The following is an 18,229-nucleotide window of genomic DNA, read 5'->3' as shown; positions in this document are numbered from 1 at the left end:
ACCCTTGCCCCCTGCAGTAGGACTGCAGGGTGTTAACTGTTGAACCACCAGGGAAGTCCCAACCTTTTTATATTTATAAATGTATGATTGTACGTGCTGTGGTATTTATACATTTTTGTACTTGAAGTGTCATGTCACTAACTTTTGTTTTATGAATTTGGAATACTGAACAAACAGTTGCTGTGAATGGTAATGTTTCAGTAGCAGTCTAAAAAAATACATAGGTATTGTCTTTGTCTCTCTATCTTAGGAATCACTGTATAATTATTTGAGTATTTCTGTATGCCTGAATTTTTTCAGAATACAATCATGGGGATAGAAAAGACTCGACTGTCAAAGACTCAATATCGGTAAACCCTATTAGGACCCTGTGCTGGGGGCAGGGAGTGGCTGAGGGTTTCCAGGACTCTAAGCTGCTGCTCCCAGCAGGACAGATGGTGGTCAGCAGCTCCCACTATGGAGGCAGATAATCCAGGTTCAAATCCTGGTTCTGGGCTTCCCTGGTGGCTCAAAGGTAAAGAATCCACCTGCCAAGGCAGGAGACACGGGTTCAGCCCCTGAGCAGGGAAGATCCCAGATGCCTTGGAACAACTAAGCCCATGCTCTGCAACGAGAAGCCACTGCAATGAGAAGCCCGAATGTCGCAACTAGAGAGTAGCCCCTGCTCGTTGCAACTAGAGAAAAGCCAGACCAGCAACAAAGACTCAGCACAGCTGAAAAAAATAAATAAATCTGGTTCTGCCTTTTCTTGGGCAGGCCATCACTTTGGCATGTTGCTGGCCTCTGAGCCTCAGTTTTCTTGTCTGTAACATGTGACATATGAATAACGATTCTATCTCAAGGGCTGGATGTGAGCAGTGAAGGAGAAATATCCTTAAGTCATATCTGGGACTCAAGGAATAAGTAAGACCCATTGTCATACAAGAACTAATAGGATTTCACTCTTTGGGTGAAGATTTGGTAATCTGAACCTAGTGAGATGCCTTTGTAGATCTATCTCCCTTGGGGAGAAGGGAAATGGGAGAGGCGGGTGGGCACATGTCCAACTCATCTCCCTTTCAAAACTCTTGCCAACTACCTAGGGCACCCATGTTGAACTTGAACTCCTCAGGGAGAATGCATGAACAAGCCACCAAGCCAAAGCCAGGAATTACCTCCAGCAGCACTTCATGGAGATACGGTGTATGCACTGGGATAAGCGAGGGAATCTCAGCGGTGGGATTTGGGGCACATTTCTGTGGTTCTTCCCTGGTAGCCCAGCTGGTAAAGAATCCACCCGAAATGAGGGAGACCTGGGTTCGATCCCTGGTTTGGGAAGATCCCCTGGAGAAGGGAATGGCTACCCACTCCAGTATTCTGGCCTGGAGAATTCCATGGACTGTAGAGTCCATGGGGTTGCAAACAGTCAGACATGACTGAGCGACTTTCTCTTTCTGTGGTGTATGCATGCGTGCATATATTCCATTTATATTTGCCCAAAAGTCCTATTTCCCAGAAACTTTTAAAAATTAAAAAAAAAAACCACATTCACAGATGTCTAATTTACATCCAATAAAATGCAAACATTTCAAGTGTACAGTCTGTGTTCTAACAACTGTATGCAATGGTACAACCATCCTCATAAACAAGAGGTGAGACATTTCTGTTACTCTAGAATGTTTACCCTTTCCCACCTCCACCCCAACCACTAATTTGCTTTTTGTCACTAGAAGTTTTCTTTTCTGGAGTTTCATATAAGTGGAATCATATGGTGGGCCGGTTACCAATTTACTGCCTCACAGCTCCAAGTTGAGAAACTGGAGTTCAGGCATTTATATCTTCTTCATTCGCCGGCTGCCATGCTAAAGTTTTCCAGTAGAGGGAGCCAGAGAGGCGTTCCAGGAGGCAAGACTTTTGCTTCTAACTTCCAGACGCGGTTCCCCAAACGCAGGCAGCTTTTCCCGCCGCAGTCACAAGGGTGCAGGCTTCTCCAGTGCCTGGCAGTGAGGAGCAGCCCTCAGCCAGCACCTTGCCCTGGCACCCACCTCAGCTGGTTTCTTGGCTGAGTGCCTCTGGTGAGACACTTCCTTGTGAACTGTTTTCCCTAGCATCCTTAAAGGACCGACTTCTGGCAAGTTCCACAGGGTGGATTTCCAGCAAGTTCCACAGCCGGAGCATCAGGGAGACTCCTTTGCCCTTTAGGGAGCCACTTCCAAGTGTTCTCCCAAAGCGTCAGGGTCTGGGGGCTTCCCTGGTGGTCCAGTGGCTTAAGACTCCATGCATCCAATGCAGGGAGCCAGGGTTCAATCCCTGGTCAGGGAACTAGATCCTGCATGCCACAGCCCAGACCTGGCATAGCCAAATAAATACAAATAGATGTTAAAAAAGCCCCAAACCCCCCAAAGCATGAGGGTTTCTGGGACTGCCAAGGACAGTCTGGAGGTGACACCGTTCTCAAGCTCTCTATCTTAGATGTTAGGGGTGGAGGCTGCTCCCTGTATTTGCCATTTTATATTCTTTAGCATTCTCTTTATTTCTCAGGAGCTACTCCTTCTAACTCTAATCCCCTGCTGTGATGAATAAATCTGTATATTAAACATCCTCCTTTCAAATTACTGTGTGGTTTCAGTCTCTGGATTGGACCCTGATGACACCCCTGTGTCTTCTTTCCTTCAGCAGAACATTGTGTGATTCAGTCACATCATTGCTGTATTAATCGCCAGTTCGCGCCTGTTTATCACTGAGTAGTATTCCATTGAACAGATAAACCACAATCTGTTTACTCACTCAGCATGATGGACATTTGGATTGTTTCCAGCTTGAGGTTGTTATTAATAAAGCTTCTACAAACATTCCCATTCAAATGGTTGTCTGGACATATGTTTTCATTTCTCATGAGTAAATATGTAGGAGTGGAATTCTTGGATCACATGTTCTTTACGAGAACACACCCAGTCATTTTTTTCAGCATGACTGTGCACTCCCATCAACAGTGTATGACAGCTGCACTTGCTAGCGCCTTGTATAGTCAATCTTTTCAATTTTAGGCAGAATGGCTTCTGTTTCATGCCTTGGAGAGATTTTCCTCTTCCCGACATTCTCCCTTATCAATTTTAACACTTTACTCTTGAACGGTGGTGCCGGTGTTGTCTCTATTTTATTTTATTTTTTGGCCACACTGTGCTACTTGCAGGATCTTAGTTCCCCAACCTGGGATTGAACCTGAGCCCTCAGCAGTGAAAGCGCCCAGTCCTAATCATTGGACTGTCAGGGAGGGAAGTCTTGCCAGTGTTGTTCCTAACCTACCACAAATGGTTACAGAAATATCATCAAGAAACAAGATTGAGACTTCTCTGGTGGTCCGGTGGCTAAGACCCTGAACTCCCAATGCAGGGGGCCTGGCTTAAATTCCTGGTCAGGGAACTAGACCCCATATGCCTCAACTAAGAGTCCACATGCTGCTGCAACTGGGACCCGGTGAAGGCAAATAAAGGCTTTCCAGGTGGTGGTAGTGGTAAAGAGCCCACCTGCCAATGTAGAGAGGCAGGTTTGATCCCTGGGTTGGGAAGACCCCCTGGAAGAGGGCATGGCAACCCACTCCAGTATTCTTGCCTGGAGAATCCCATGGATAAAGGAACCTGGTGGGCTGGAGTCCATAGGTTTGCCAAGAGTTGGACACAACTGAAGCAACTCAGCATGCATGCATGCAGCCAAATAAATAAAAAATTAAAAACAAATGAAATATATAAGCAACAAGGGTATATTGTACAGCACAGGGAATTATAGCCAAACAAACAAATAAACAAAAAAAAACCCCCAAAAACAAGATTGAAAATTTCTCGCTCTTTAGAATTATTTGCATGTACAAACATTTGGCATGCCTTCTCCTTCAAGAAGGAAGACTGAGCTATAGATAATCAGGGCCTGCACTGGCCTGTAAGAGTCTTTAGGTAGTTTTTTTTTTTTTTTTTAAGGCATCTCTTCTGGGTGAAGGCAAGCCTGGGGTAGCATGAGCTGGTGACTGGAGCAAGGCATGGATCTGAGTCCCCACTCACACCACCACCCCTGGCTGGCCTCACAATGACAACAGCTGGTCCTGTGCCGCGTGCGTGCTAAGTCACGTCCAAAACACTTTGTGACCTTATGGACTGTAACCCGCCAGGTTCCTCCATCCATGGGATTTTCCAGGCAAGAATACAGTGTGGGCTGCCATGCTCTCCTCCAGGGGATCTTCCCGACCCAGGCATGGAACCCACTCCTCTGTCTCCTGCATTAGCAGGCAGGTTCTTCACCACTATCGCCACCGGGGGTTCTGCCTCTAAGTGAGGTGGACAGGGAGCAAGGCAGCAGGGAGTGGTGGAGCCTCTGTCAGTCCGGAGAGAAGAGCCCCACGTGGAGGCTGTGCCAGCGCTCACTCTGGCTGACTTACTGCCCAGTAGGAAGGTGGGTCTAGTTTGGCCACATCTTCCAGTTTGTCAAGAGACTGGAAATCCCTGTGTTTATGTGAAATCACTCAATTTTTAAATGTTAGCAGTGCATTTAAAGGAAAAAAAAATATAGCACAGTGTAGGCCAGAAGAGACAGAACTTCAAACCCAGGAACTGACTGGGGATGATCTTTTGTGGCTTCTGTATTATTCCCATTGATTGTCATGTAAGGAAACTGAGGCCCAGAGAGGTGAAATGATGTACACAGCAGTCAGAAGTGGAGTGGCATGGACTTTCCTGGTGGCCCAGAAGTTAAGAATCCACCTTGCAATACAGGGTATATGAGTTCAATCCCTAGTCGGCAAACTAAGATCCCACATGCCTCAGAGCAACTAAGCCTGTGGGCCACAACTAGAGATCCCACATGTTGCAACTAAGACCTGATGCAGCCAAATAAATAAAGATTAAAAAGAAAAGATTTTTTTGGATATAATACCAAAATTATGATTTATAAAAGAAAAAATGGATTAATTAAACATTATCAAAAATTTTAAACCTTTGTACTTCAAAAGATATTATTAAGAAAATGAAAGACAAGCTACAGATTGGCAGAAAATATCTGTATATCACATACTTGATAAAAGACTTGAATCTAGAATATATAAAGAACACTTAAAATTCAATAATATGACAAATCAATTTAAAAACTGACAAAAGGGAATACATGTAAATCCATGGCTAATTCATTTCAATGTATGACAAAAACTACTGTAATGATGTAAAGTAATTAGCCTCCAACTAATAAAAATAAATGGAAAAAAAAATAAAAATAAAAACTGACAAAAGATTTGAATAGACTTTTCACCAAAGAAGAAATACAAAGGACTAATAAGCAAATGCGGGCTTCCCAGCTGGCACTAGTAGTAAAGAACCCACCTGCTAATGCAAGAGACATGGGTTCGATCCCTGGGTCAGGAAAATCCCCTGGCGGAGGCCATGGTAACCCACTCTAGTACTCTTGTCTGGAGTATCTCGTGGACAGAGGAGCCTGGCTGGCTACAGTCCATAGGATCGCAAAGAGTCAGCATAACTGAAGCGACTTAGCACAGCAATAAGTATGTGAAAAGATGCTCAACATCATTAGTCATGAAGGAAATGCAAATTAAAATCACAGTGAGATGCCACTTCATGCCCTCTAGAATGGCTGCTGTCCAAAAGATTGGTGAAGACAGGGAGAACCTGGGACCCTTATACACTGCTGATGGGAATGTAAAATGGTAAAACCTCTTTGGAAAACAGTTTCTATAGAAGTTGAACATTAAAAAAAAAAGTGAAATATAAACTTACCATGAAATCCAACAATTCTTTTTTTAAAAAAAAAATTATTTATTTTGGCTTCAAGGAATATGGGATCCTAGTTCTTCAACCAGGGATCAAACTTGTGCCCCCTGCATGGAAGCTTGGAGTCTTAACCGCTGGAAGTTTGAAACACAGCAATTCTACTACTAGGCTATCTACCCAAGAGAAATGAAAAGGTATGTCACACAAAGACTGACTTGACTGCCAACGTGCACAGCAGCATTATATACTTGAAAACAATCCAGGTGTCTATCAACTGGTGAATGGATAAACAATATGTGGTCTATCCATACAATGGAATGCACTTCAACACTAGAAGGAATGAGAACTCCCCTGGTGGTGCAGTGTTTAAGAATCTGCCTGCAAAAAAAAAAAAAAAGAACCTGCCTGCAGGGGCACTGGTTTGATCCCTAGTCGGGGAAGATTCCACAAGCCGTGGGTCAGCTACTGAGACCTCCTGCTGCAACCACTGAAGCCCCAGGACCCTAGAGCCCCTGCTTAACGCTAACTAGAGAAAGACCACACACAGCAAGGAAGACCCAGTGCAGCCAAAAATCAAATCAAAACAAAACAAAACAATAAAAGGAATGGAGCAATGTACAAGATACCATGAGAATGAACCCTAAGACAGCATGCTAAGTGAAAGTGCTGAATACAAAAGGCTACATATTGTATGATGTGTCCAAATGAAATGTCCAGAAAAGAGCTATCTAAATATAGGGAAAGATGAGGAGTTGCTGTGACTGGCATGGGAAAAAGGAGTGACCACAAATAGGCACAATGGATATTTTGGAGGTGATAGAAATGCTCTAACACTGTAGTGCCGGCTGCCAGACTCTGAAAACTCACTAGATCACTGAACCGTTCACTCGACAGGGCTGAATTTTATGGTATGTAAATTACTTCAATAAAGCTGTCAAGAAAAAAAAAACCCAAACCCTGCACACTTTACAGTTACAGCGTGTAAGACTTAACTAGGGTAATAGAACAGACTATAGATGTAATCAGCCTTGATGGTGTGAAGGCAAATGCATTACCGACAAGATGGGAAAGGAAAGGTGGAGGAGGGGAAGCCAAGACACTCCTCTCACTCACTGAGTATCACGGGAATCAAAGGTTGCCAGAATAAAAAAATACAAGTGAAGCATAAAATTTAAAGTCTCAAAGGTAAACAAGAAATGATCTTTACACCAGCTCAGGTTGGGTGCATGAGACAAGTGCTCAGGCCTGGTGCACTGGGAAGACCCAGAGGGATCGGGTGGAGAGGGAGGTGGGAGGGGGGACCGGGATTGGGAATACATGTAAATCCATGGCTAATTCATTTCAATGTATGACAAAAACCACTGCAATGATGTAAAGTAATTAGCCTCCAACTAATAAAAATAAATGGAAAAATAAAAAAAAAAGTAAAAAAAAAAAAGAAATGATCTTTAAAAAGTACAAGTATTAAAAATTAGTGGAGTGAACACACATTGAGCTAAATACCATCTTTCATAGCTGACAGTAATAGACAATTTTGAATTCCTCTATTTCTCTGTCATTTTCACTGTCATCACCTTCTCAGTTATCCAACTGCCTTCTGAACCACAGCATGGGTGAGATGAGAGGCAAAGTTACTTTGGATTTTGGTATATTCTAGTTTAAACATCATGGACATCATGTGTATTAAAGAATATGCTTTTATAAAAACAACAACAACAACAACAACCAACCAACCAACCAATAATACAACATTACCATAATTTACTTACAGTGAGAACTCCCATACACAGCTGATGAGAGTAAAAATTGGTGCAACCGCTTTGGAAACTAGTTGGGGATTTTTTTTTTACTGAAGTTAGAAAAGTGCCTTTCCAACAAGCCAGCAATTTGACCCTAAAGCCAGGAAACATATACTAGGATATTCACGACAGCATTGCCCCTCATAGCTCCAACTTGGAAATGATCCAGGTGCCCACATAGGGTGTATAAATGAATTAAGGCAGTCATAGAATGGAAGACTAAGTAGTAATAATAAAGAGTTAACAATAAGTAAACACAACAGCACAAATGGACCTCAAAAGCATAATTTGGGGTGAAATTTATCAGAGACACAAGTCACCCAGAGTGTGAGTCCCAGGACAACCAGACAGGCGGGGTGGCCTGGGGCAGTCCTGATTTACACCTGGTGTCCCAGGGCAATTAGGGTAAATATTATCAGTGACCCCTAGCACTTCCAAAATTACCTGGTTTGAAAGCTGGATGATAGATTATATACTTACACCAGTGATTTTTAGAAAGTTTACAGACAGGCTAAATTAATAAATGCTATTTACAAATGTACATACAGGTACTAAGATCATATATATGTATATATATATAATCATACATATATATATACACTAAAATCATATATATATAAGTTCAGTCGCTCAGTTGTGTCTGTCTCTTTGTGACCCCATGGACTGCAGCACGCCAGGCTTCCCTGTCCATCACCATCACTGGCGCTTGCCCAAACTAATGTCCACTGCGTGATGCCAACCATCTCATCCTCTGTTGTCCCCTTCTCCTCCCGCCTATATATACATACATAAAAAACAAGCAGAAACTTCCCTGGCATTCTAGTGGCTAAGACTCCATGCTCCTAATGCAGGGGAAAGTGTTAGTCGCTCAGTCATGTCCGACTCTCTGCGACCCCCATGGACCATAGCCTGCCAGTTTCCCAGTCCATGGGATTCTCCAGACAAGAATACTGGAATGGGTAGCCATTCTCTTCTCCAGGGGATCTTCCTGACCCAGAGATTGAACCCAGATCTCCTGCGTAGCAGGCAGATTCTTTACCATCTGAGCCACCAGGGGGCTTGGGTTCAACTTCTGGTTGGGGAACTAGATCCCACATGCCACAACAAAGATGGAAGATCCTGTGTGCCACAACTAAGACCCAGTGCAGCCAAATAAACAAATACTAAATATTAAAAACAACAACAACACAAAACAAAATAACCAAGCAGGGAAACGAGCATTATAAAAGTCAGAATGCTAGCTCCCTCTGTGGGGAAGGAGAAGATCACTAACCAGAGAAATATCTAGGGGGCTGGCAATGTTCTCCTTCTTGGCCTGGGTGCTGGTTATATACTTTGTCATATATTTCATGTACTTTTCTGTATGAGTGCTATATTTCACAATTTAAAAAATTATTAATGCTATCAATGAACACCATGATTATTTAAGTCAAAGAAGGGAACAATCGAATTGCATCTTAGTACAGATTAACAGTTCACATTTGTCGATGCTTTCTTGGTGTGAGGCACCCTGGGAAATTCTTTATGTGCATCATCTCATTCCCTGGAGGCAGCACTGACATTTCTGGGGCATCACAGGGCCAGCCAGGGACACTGGTTTTGGGAATTGCTGATGACAGCCTGCAGAGGAGGTGGCACTGGGGAGAGGTGAAACTTTGTCAGTTGCAGATTCAGCCAGCCCTGGGTTAGCCTCAGCCCAAACTCAAACTTTTTCGTGAACTTGGGCAAATGGGTTTCCCTCTCGCAGCGCAGGTTTCTCCTCTGGAAAATGGGATGCGAAGGGCCTCATGTCCTCTCCAGGCTGCCCCGGTGGCTCAGTCTGTAAAGAATCTGCCTGCAATGCAGGAGACCTGGGTTTGATCCCTGGGTCGGGAAGATCCCCTGGAGAAGGGAATGGCAGCCCACTCCTGTATTCTTGCCTGGAGAATTCCATGGACAGAGGAGCCTGGTGGGTTACAGTCCATGAGGTTGCAAGAGTTGGACACGACTGAGTGACTAATCCACCACCACACTCCACAATCCCTAAATCCAAAAGCTCTGAAAACCAAGTCTTTCACAGACCCACCTGATGGCAGACCTGCCTGGAACTGATGGAAGATTTTATTTATGATATGAACATGCATTTCACTGAAGAATTAGCAGTGTGTTTGACTACTCCCCAGTCCTGCTAGGGATTTTTTTGGAAAACATTTTTAAGTAATTATATATTTACTTTTGGCTGCCCTATGTCTTTGTTGCTGCACGCAGGCTTTCTCTGTTTGCGGAAAGCAGGGGCCACTCTCTGGTTTCAGTGGGCGGGCTTTTTATTGTGGTAGTTTCTCTTGTCGTGGAAGAGCCCCGTGCCTTGCCTTGTCTAGGCGTGGGGCTCCAGTAGTTATGGCTTGTGGGCTCTGGAGTGTGGGTTCAGTAGCTGTGATGCACAGGCTTAGCTGTCCCTTCGAGTGTGGAATCCTCCCGGACCAGGATCTAACCTGCGTCCCTTGCATTAGCAAGCAGATTCCCAACCACTGGACCATCAGGGAAGTCTACCCCAATAAGGATCATATGTAATACACAGGATGGTTCTTTGTGACTTGCCTCATATTCAATTCCCAAATGCACTGAGTAGCAAAAGTTGTGGCTAACACGCTGTGGACTTGTAGTAACTCTCACTTCCCATGGTGATGGGGAAATTAAACAAGATCAAGGCTGGTCTTCAACAAGTGTTAGCTGCCATTGTGACTGCTGTGACGATTAGCAGTCAAGGCCAGCTATGGGACTGGAGTCTGGGCCTGCACCTCCTTATGTCAGAATCATGCAGTCACTGAAACCATGACTGGAGGAATGTGGGTTAAGGGGATTCGTGCCTAGGAAGGAACAAAATACAGCAGGACACAAAACTGCACCAATGGCAAGATCAGAGCCATTTGGTGAATTTAAAAACAGGCAAAAGATGGACTTTCCTAGTGGTTCAGTGGTTAAGAATCTGCCTTCCAGTGCAGGGGATGCAGGTTCATCTCTGGTCAGAAAACTAAGATCCCATATGCTTCAGGGGCAGCTAAGACTGTGCCCTACAATATTGAGCCCCAAGAACAGTTATGATGTTATGCATAATTATTCACAGGTGAGCTGACCATGGTCGTTAAGAAAAACCCTTCGCAAAATACTAACAGCTACTGTTAACTGAAAAATAAATCCTCCAGGCATGTGGAAAGTGCTTTCCAAGATCTCACAGAAGTCTCACCAACAACCCCATGGGGCCGGTGCTATTTTTCAGCTGGGGAAACTGAGGCTTGGAGGAGGGAAGAAATCAACCTGAGGTCACCCAATAAGCAAGGGGCATATTGGTTTGGAGGACTCCAGGGTTGTGCCACTGTGCATGTTTTTATCTCTGAGTTTCTAAACTTTTATCTTACTTTCTTTATTTTTTATATTTGTTTATTTTTCTGTCTCAATGCATTTTATTTATTTATTTTTATTGGAGTATAGATGCTTTACAATGTTGTGTTAGTTTCTGCCGATAAATCATCTGTCTTTATCTTCCCTAGATTTCACCATAAAAATGTCACCATACAGAAAAGCTGAGAATATAGTTAAAATGGATATCTCTGTTCCATATTTTGCCAAATTTGCTCTCTCTCTATGAACTATTAAATACCTGAATATGCATCTCCTAAGAAAGAATAAGGACCCTCTATAGGTCTATTATCTCTCAACCCACTAAGAGAAATTCAATCTACTATCTAATATTCAGTCTATGAACATTTTTTCTCATTGTTCCAAGGTCTTCTGGAATTGTATCTTCCAAACAAAGATGGGACTCACACACTGCTGGGGGTGCTCATTTCTCTGTAATTTAATCTAAAAGACTGCCCCTGGGAATTACCTAGCAGTCCAGTGGTTAGGACTCCAAAATCTCACTGCCAAGGGCTGGGTTTTTTTGGATACCTGGTCTGGGAGCTAGTATTGCCAAAACAAAACAAAAACAAAAAACACTGCCCCGGCCTTTTCCGTTTTTCTTAAACAGATTATATTACTTTTATCATAGGGAAAAAAAAGGCCGTCTCATTTATATTTGATTTGTGAACCATATGTACATCTTGATTGGATTGAAAAATTAGCATTTAAATAAATATGAAAACTTTATTAAAAGGAGAATCAACAGATATGTATATATGTATATAGAATATACAAATATATTTAGATATGCTTAAAGAAAAAAAACAAAAGTTTACAAAAAATTATTTCTTTAGAGAAGCTAAAAGGAATGTTGATTATACATGGAGGAGAGAAACCCTGGAGATGATAAGCTTCTGTCCCCATCTATTTTTAGCAAAAGATTACAGACATTGTGTAAAAGTTGATAAACTAACAAATAACAATGGAAGAATTTGCTTTAAAGATTTGGAAGGAACCACCAGAGGAATAAAGAGCAAAAATGGTTTAAAACGACACACAAGTTACTTCTGCCATTTCTGAAAAGTAATTTAATTACAAAATTTAAAAACTGGCTGTGGGGGAGATTGCGCTTGTTTAAAGGATTGATATTGCATGGAAACCTTTGCCTTTTGTACTTGTGTTACTGGGACATTAAAAAAAATGTTATTGTCTATTTTAAAAGTAGATTGGTAATACTATAGTCTTTCAAAATAGCGGTAAACAGCTGCCGTCTAAAGTTGAAGGATCAAGACATGGAACGTTAACAAATATGACCGGTCACAGCAAAAGTTAACTTAGAACAAAGTTTAAACTGGGTAGAGCGGCCGCAGCTAAAAACAAACTGTGCCCAAGCTGCTAAAGCAAGAAACGGTGCTCTAAGATCTTCCGATTCGTAGATTTTCCTGCCAGCCAGAGGACACAAAAAACAGAATTGGTAAAAAGTGGTCCGGCCTTTCACCAGCTGCTGTGAACACGTGTTGGTCGAGTACGTGGGGGTGGGGGTGGTGTTTAATAGTGGCCCCCTCAGACCAGCAGGCTGGCGGAGAGGCGAGGGCTTTGGAGGACCGGTTTCATAGCCAAGCCCTTTTCCTACGGTCTGGGCCTTTCAAATGTGCATTCGTGTAAACTCTGGACTTAAAGGGGCAGAAGCCGGGGAAGGGGTGTTGGGGCGCAGGACTCCAGGGACACGCCACTCCGGGCCGGGCCTGGGATGGAAATCCTCCCCGGGGCGCCCTAGCTGCGAGTGTGGACGGACACCGGTCCCGACCTCGGACCCTACCTGTCCCGGCGCTCACCTGGCGGCCTGCTCGGAGGTGGCGGCGGACTACGATCCCCTTCCCCACCCTGCTCTGAGAGGCAGTCCGGGGGGTGCTCCTCGGGATCAGCCCCGCCCGGGGAGTCCCGGGACCTGCGCTCTGGGCAGTCGGTCCTCTGGGAGGGTGGGGGAGTGGTGGTGGCGGTAGAAGTCTGGAGCCGGGGGCTGGAGACTGAAGTCCGGCGGGCAGGCGGGCGGCTGCGCAGAGCAGGAGCGAGGGAGGGGCGGGGTCTGGGAGGCTGCAGGCGGCGGGGGAGGGTTCAGCGGCCGAGAGGCTGGCGGGGAGGAGACCCAATCCCTGCGCTCCCGGATTTGGGGGCCTGCTCATCTCTCCTTTGGAAAGTCTATACTTTCTCCACGTGGTTACCTGCTGCCCAGGCGCCTCGCCATCTCAGACTAGGGTGGGACGGTGGCGGTCGGTGGTGGGGGAGGACATACACCGCAGGCATCTCCAGTGGGAGAGTTGTGCCTCCCCCGGAGTCTCCCGCGGTGGGAATTGTCCCGTCTGCCCCCACTCCCCAAATTCCCCTCTTTCCTTCTCATTCCAGCTGATCTTGAATGGCTTGAAGCAGGTTCCGGCTCGAGATTGAGGTCTAGCGGTGGCAGTGAAAGAGCAGAATCCTGATCACTAGACCACCAGGAACAGTGGCCAGTGACAAGGCCTTGGCCCATAAACTGTGTAGAAATGAGTTTCCGCATAGAGACGGAAAGTATTTTTTTGGAAGAAAAAGGGATAGACCCACCGGAGGGCCCAGATGGGGCATTTCTTCCGGGTTTCCTTTGGCCAATCATCTTGCTTTGCCTGGTTCTGAGTCTGTATTTGGTTTATTTCAGGGTCCTCCCGTCTGCAGGAGCTTGCCTGGTGGCTCAGGCGGTAAAGAATCTGCCTGCAATGCAGGAGACCTGGGCTCGATCCCTGAGCGGGGAAGATCCCCTGGAGAAGAATATGGCAACACACTCCAGTATTCTTGCTTGGAGAATTCCATGGACAGAAGAGCCTGGCGGCCTACAGTCCATGCGACCACAAAGAGTCAGACACGACTGAGCAATTAACACTCCCATCTGTGCCTCAACTTCTCTTAGCCAAGATGCATTCCATCGAAGAGGCCTATGGTAAGTTGACATCACTTACCTGCCTTTTGACCTCCAAGGAGCCTTTCTGCGCATGTGTAGCTGAGAATGTCTCCTTGACTTCAAGAACGAGGAACATGGGGTCTTTTATTTCTTATCTGGGCAGGGCCCAGCTCTTCTCTGGCTTCTCATCTTGGAGGACCTGCCCACAGGGGACAAACGCTGGCTGTTCAGACTGGGTCCATCTATCTCCTGCCTCAAGCTGCTGCCTCCAGCGTTCACATCTCTCTCACCATCTGTTTACTCCTAGTAAATGGCTGAGCTGTGACTCCAACCCTGGGCCTGGTGAAAAACGCTTGAATTGAAGCTTCTGTCTGCAGGAATTCTCTGGAATTTATGTTGTGTCCCCAGGGTAGTGTCTCAGAAGCCCAGGCTTGTTCTGAAGTTGAACATCTCTGCCACACAACCTCCTGGGGCAACAACCTGGGTGATGCTACATTAGAAACCTGCCCCTCCCCTAAAATGCAGGCAAGGGAATTAATCCGAGGTTCACAGTAAGGATGGGGCCAAGACCCATTTCTCTCTTGACCTCTGCCATTGCCCTCCACAGTGATTTTTTTTTTCTTTTTCTGATTGCCCTAGATGATGTGCACACACTCAAGGACTGACCTTACACATCCTAGAGGCAGCCTTCTGAACTCCAGGCCTCCCGTGCCTGCGTGTTAAGTTGCTTCAGTCATGTCTGACTCTTTGCAACACCATGGACTGTAGCCCGCCAGGCTCCTCTCTCCATAGGATTCTCCAGGCAGGAATACTGCAGTGGGTTGCCATGCCCTCCTCCAGAGAATCTTTCTGACCCAGGAATTGAACTTGCGACTCACGTCTGCTGCATTGGCAGGCAGGTTCTTTACCTCTAGCGCCACCTGGGAGGCTACTAGGAAATCATCAGCAATCCCAGTTACCCCAGGCCTCAGTCATCACCGGCACTATGGAACTGATAGAATGCGTCTCTATACTTAGCACAGTGTAGGTGCTTCTGTCTCGGGGCAGAAAGAATTCAATGAGAGGCAGAGTGACAGGTAAGGAAAGAGTTTATTAGTGTAGGAGGCTTGAGTGCTGCACCCTGAGAATTTAGTGGGCTCCAGTTTTATAATCAAAGGAAAAGTGGGGAGGGGGAGAAAACCACCTTTTTCCTTATTCTTGAGTAGATGTCAAGCTTCCATCAGCAGCTCCTCCTTCATGTCAGGTGGAGTTTTCATGTCCCTACCTGGTCAAGCCAGCCCTGTTCTGGCACAATGGAAATGAGCAAAGAGGCGGTAACATATGCTAAGAATAGTAAACCATCTCAGGTTGCAGTATAATGTCACCCTTTCCTTTTATTTTTATTTTTGGTGTGCCCAGAGGAGCATTTCCTAGGTATTATTAACTTACTGAGCTCACTGGACAGGATGTGGGTCTCATATCACCATCATTTTTACTGTTTGGGGGCATGTCTCAGGCTTCCGTGGCATGGTTTTGTTGCTAAGCAAGTCTGCTTGGCTTTGTGCTTAAGCAAATCTGCTTTCTTCTTCTTCTTTTTTAAACGTTTATTTGGCCCCAGTGGGTCTTAGTTTTGGCTTGTGAGATCTTAGTTCCCCCATCAGGGATGGAGCCTGTACCCCTGCGTAAGTTTCCCTGTGCAGTCTGATGGGCCTCCCGACCACCAGGGAAGTCTCAAACCTGCTTTCTCAAGTGATCATTGACTTATAGGGGTCTTCCATACTTTCTTTCTCTACTCACAATCCCCCAGTGGGATGAAGGTTTCCCCCGGTGACTCAGACGGTAAAGAACCTGCCTGCAATGCTGGAGACCTGGGTTGGGAAGATCCCCTGGAGGAGGGCATGGCAATCCACTCCAGTGTTCTTGCTTGGAGAATCCCCATGGACAAAGGAGCCTGACAGGTTACAGTTCATGGGGTCACAAAGAGTCAGACATGACTGAGCGTCTAAGCACACACATACACTCAGTGGGATGAAGTATTTAATTGCCTACCTTGTCCTCTTACTCCGTCTCTACCAAGTAGGCTAGATGCTTTATATGCCATTCTCTACAGCTGCCTCCTCTCCTGAGAAACTGAGGCCCAGAGATAGGTAGGCTTTGCATGAGGTGTAAGTCACTTTCTTGGGGGTCACACAAGCGGGGGTTTAAGCCTCCTATCCCCAGGTCCCCTCCACTGGAAGCCTGGGAAAGGCACCACAGCTCTGCCACGAAGACAGTGTGAGATCTGCGCCTGTAACAGCCATGAAATTAAAAGACACTTGCTCCTTGAAAGGAAAGCTATGACAAATCTAGAGAACATATTAAAAAGCAGACATCGCTTTGCCAACAAAGATCCATAGAGTCAAAACTATGGTTTTTTTCAGTAGTCATGTACAGATGTGAAATTTGGACCGTAAAGAAGGCTAAGTGCCAAAGAATTGATGCTTTTGAACTGGTTCTGGAGAAGACTTGAGAGTCCCTTGGAGACTTGGAGATCAAACCAGTCAATCCTAAAGGAAATCAACCAAGAATATTTATTGGAAGGACTGATGCTGAAGCTAAAGCCCCAATATTTGGCCACTTGAAGTGAGGAGCTGACTCACTGGAAAAGACCCTGATGCTGGGAAAGATTGAAGGTAGGAGAAGAAAGGGATGACAGAGGATGAGATGGTTGGATGGCATCACCAACTCAATGGACATGAGTTTGAGCATGGGAAGCCTGGCGTGCTGCAGTCCATGGGGTTGCAAAGAATTGGACTCGGCTTAGTGACTGAACAACAACTCTCAGTAAATGCTACCTCTCATTATTTGTACCATCCACCTTCCAAAGCATTTTCTGATACAGGTTGTAAAATTGTTGTATTATTGATAATATTTTTAGTATAGATCCACACACAGTCCCTTATCTGAAAGATCTAGGACTAGATAGTATGGATTCTGGAATTTTTTTTTTAGAAGTCAGTGGGTTGGGAAGATCCCCTGGAGAAGGGAAAGGCTACCCACTCCAGTATTCTGGCCTGGAGAATTCCATGGACTGTATAGTCCCTGGAGTCCCAAAGAGTTGGACACGACTGAGTGCCTTTCACTTTCAGAATGTCTGTAAGGCATATACAGCATTCTGCAGTATTCCCAGAAGGGTCAGGGCAGCCGTACATGATCACGCGATAATTCTACTTCAAAGCGTGTGTAGACAGAAGCGCACTCTTAGTGGAATAGTTATAAATATGTGATGTCAGTCTGTCAGGTCTTATTGCTTGAAGACTTTGGGGCCTAATTTATGAAGAAAGTTTGCGGGTAAGAGACTGTAGCAATGGTTTTTAGCTTTTTTTTTTTTTAAATTGATACCATTATTAAGCAGCTGCTTTGCAGACTTCAGATTATGTAGGTTTACAGTCACTAAACAATTTATTTCAACAGATAATGCTGGTTTATTACAGATAAAATGGAGAAAAAACACACGGTATCCCCCCCAAAATAACTGGATTATCAGAGGGTGTTAAAACCATTGGTAAAAGGCTGTTGGAGAATAGTCCAGAATTATTACCCATCAGATGACTTTATTCATTAGAGAGGGGGAAAAATATACCTACCAAGTGAGGGATGGTGGGTGTTGGCAGACAGTCTTAACCAAATGATATCAAATGATATCCTCAGTATTGGGACAGCATGACCTCAAGGGTCTCTTGATGTGATACTATAGGAAGTACACAACATTGCCTAAGCAGGATCTAGTTAAAAAAATTTAAATCTCTATTTATTTCTTAAAATAATTTTATTTATTTGTTTATGGCTATGCAGGGTCTTCCTTGCTGGGAAGGCTTATCTCTAGTCGCGGTGAGTGGCGGCTACTCCTAGTTGTGGTGCATGGGCTTCTCATTGCCGTGGCTTTTCTTGTTGCAGAGCAATGAGCTCTAGGGCGCACAGGCTTCACTAGCCGTGGCTCCTGGGCTCTAGAGCACAGGCTCAGTAGTTGCGGCGCACAGGCTTAGCTGCTCCGTGGCCTGTGGGATCTTCCTGGACTGGTGATCGAACTCGTGTCTCCTGTAGCAGCAGCCAGGTTCTTTACCGCTGAGTCACCAGGGAAACCCTAAATCTACATTTAATAATGTGAAAGCAGTCGGTATTGAACGTAATACAACTGGCCCCTGCCAAAAAATAACTGTCCAGAACTTTTCAAAAAAGTCAACATGAAAAACTACAAAAGAGACTAAAGGGACCAGAAGCAGAGTCAGTTTGTGCACCTTGGTTGGGGCCTGAATTGGTGACTTCCTCTGGGTTCTGTCTTGCTCGGGGCTGGTTTTCTTTTCCTGTCTGATGATGTAGCTTGTTTCTTGCCATTCTCAACAGAGGCACAAGGCTGC

General features: G+C 45.0%; 1 protein-coding gene across 1 annotated transcript in view; it reads right to left on the bottom strand.

Moving 5' to 3' along the window:
* FBXO17 (F-box protein 17) overlaps positions 1-12,972 on the bottom strand; it is a 31,749-nt gene extending 18,777 nt beyond the window's left edge. Inside the window, exon 1 of the mRNA XM_070450914.1 lies at positions 12,760-12,972. The gene's annotated coding sequence lies outside the window, so the exon portion shown is untranslated. The remainder of the gene's footprint in view (positions 1-12,759) is intronic.
* Positions 12,973-18,229: the final 5,257 nt, after the last annotated feature.

The sequence above is a fragment of the Odocoileus virginianus genome, chromosome 20 (genome assembly GCF_023699985.2).
Source record: "Odocoileus virginianus isolate 20LAN1187 ecotype Illinois chromosome 20, Ovbor_1.2, whole genome shotgun sequence".
NCBI classification, from domain to species: Eukaryota; Metazoa; Chordata; class Mammalia; order Artiodactyla; family Cervidae; genus Odocoileus; species Odocoileus virginianus.
This window is presented reverse-complemented; position numbering and strand designations above follow the sequence as displayed.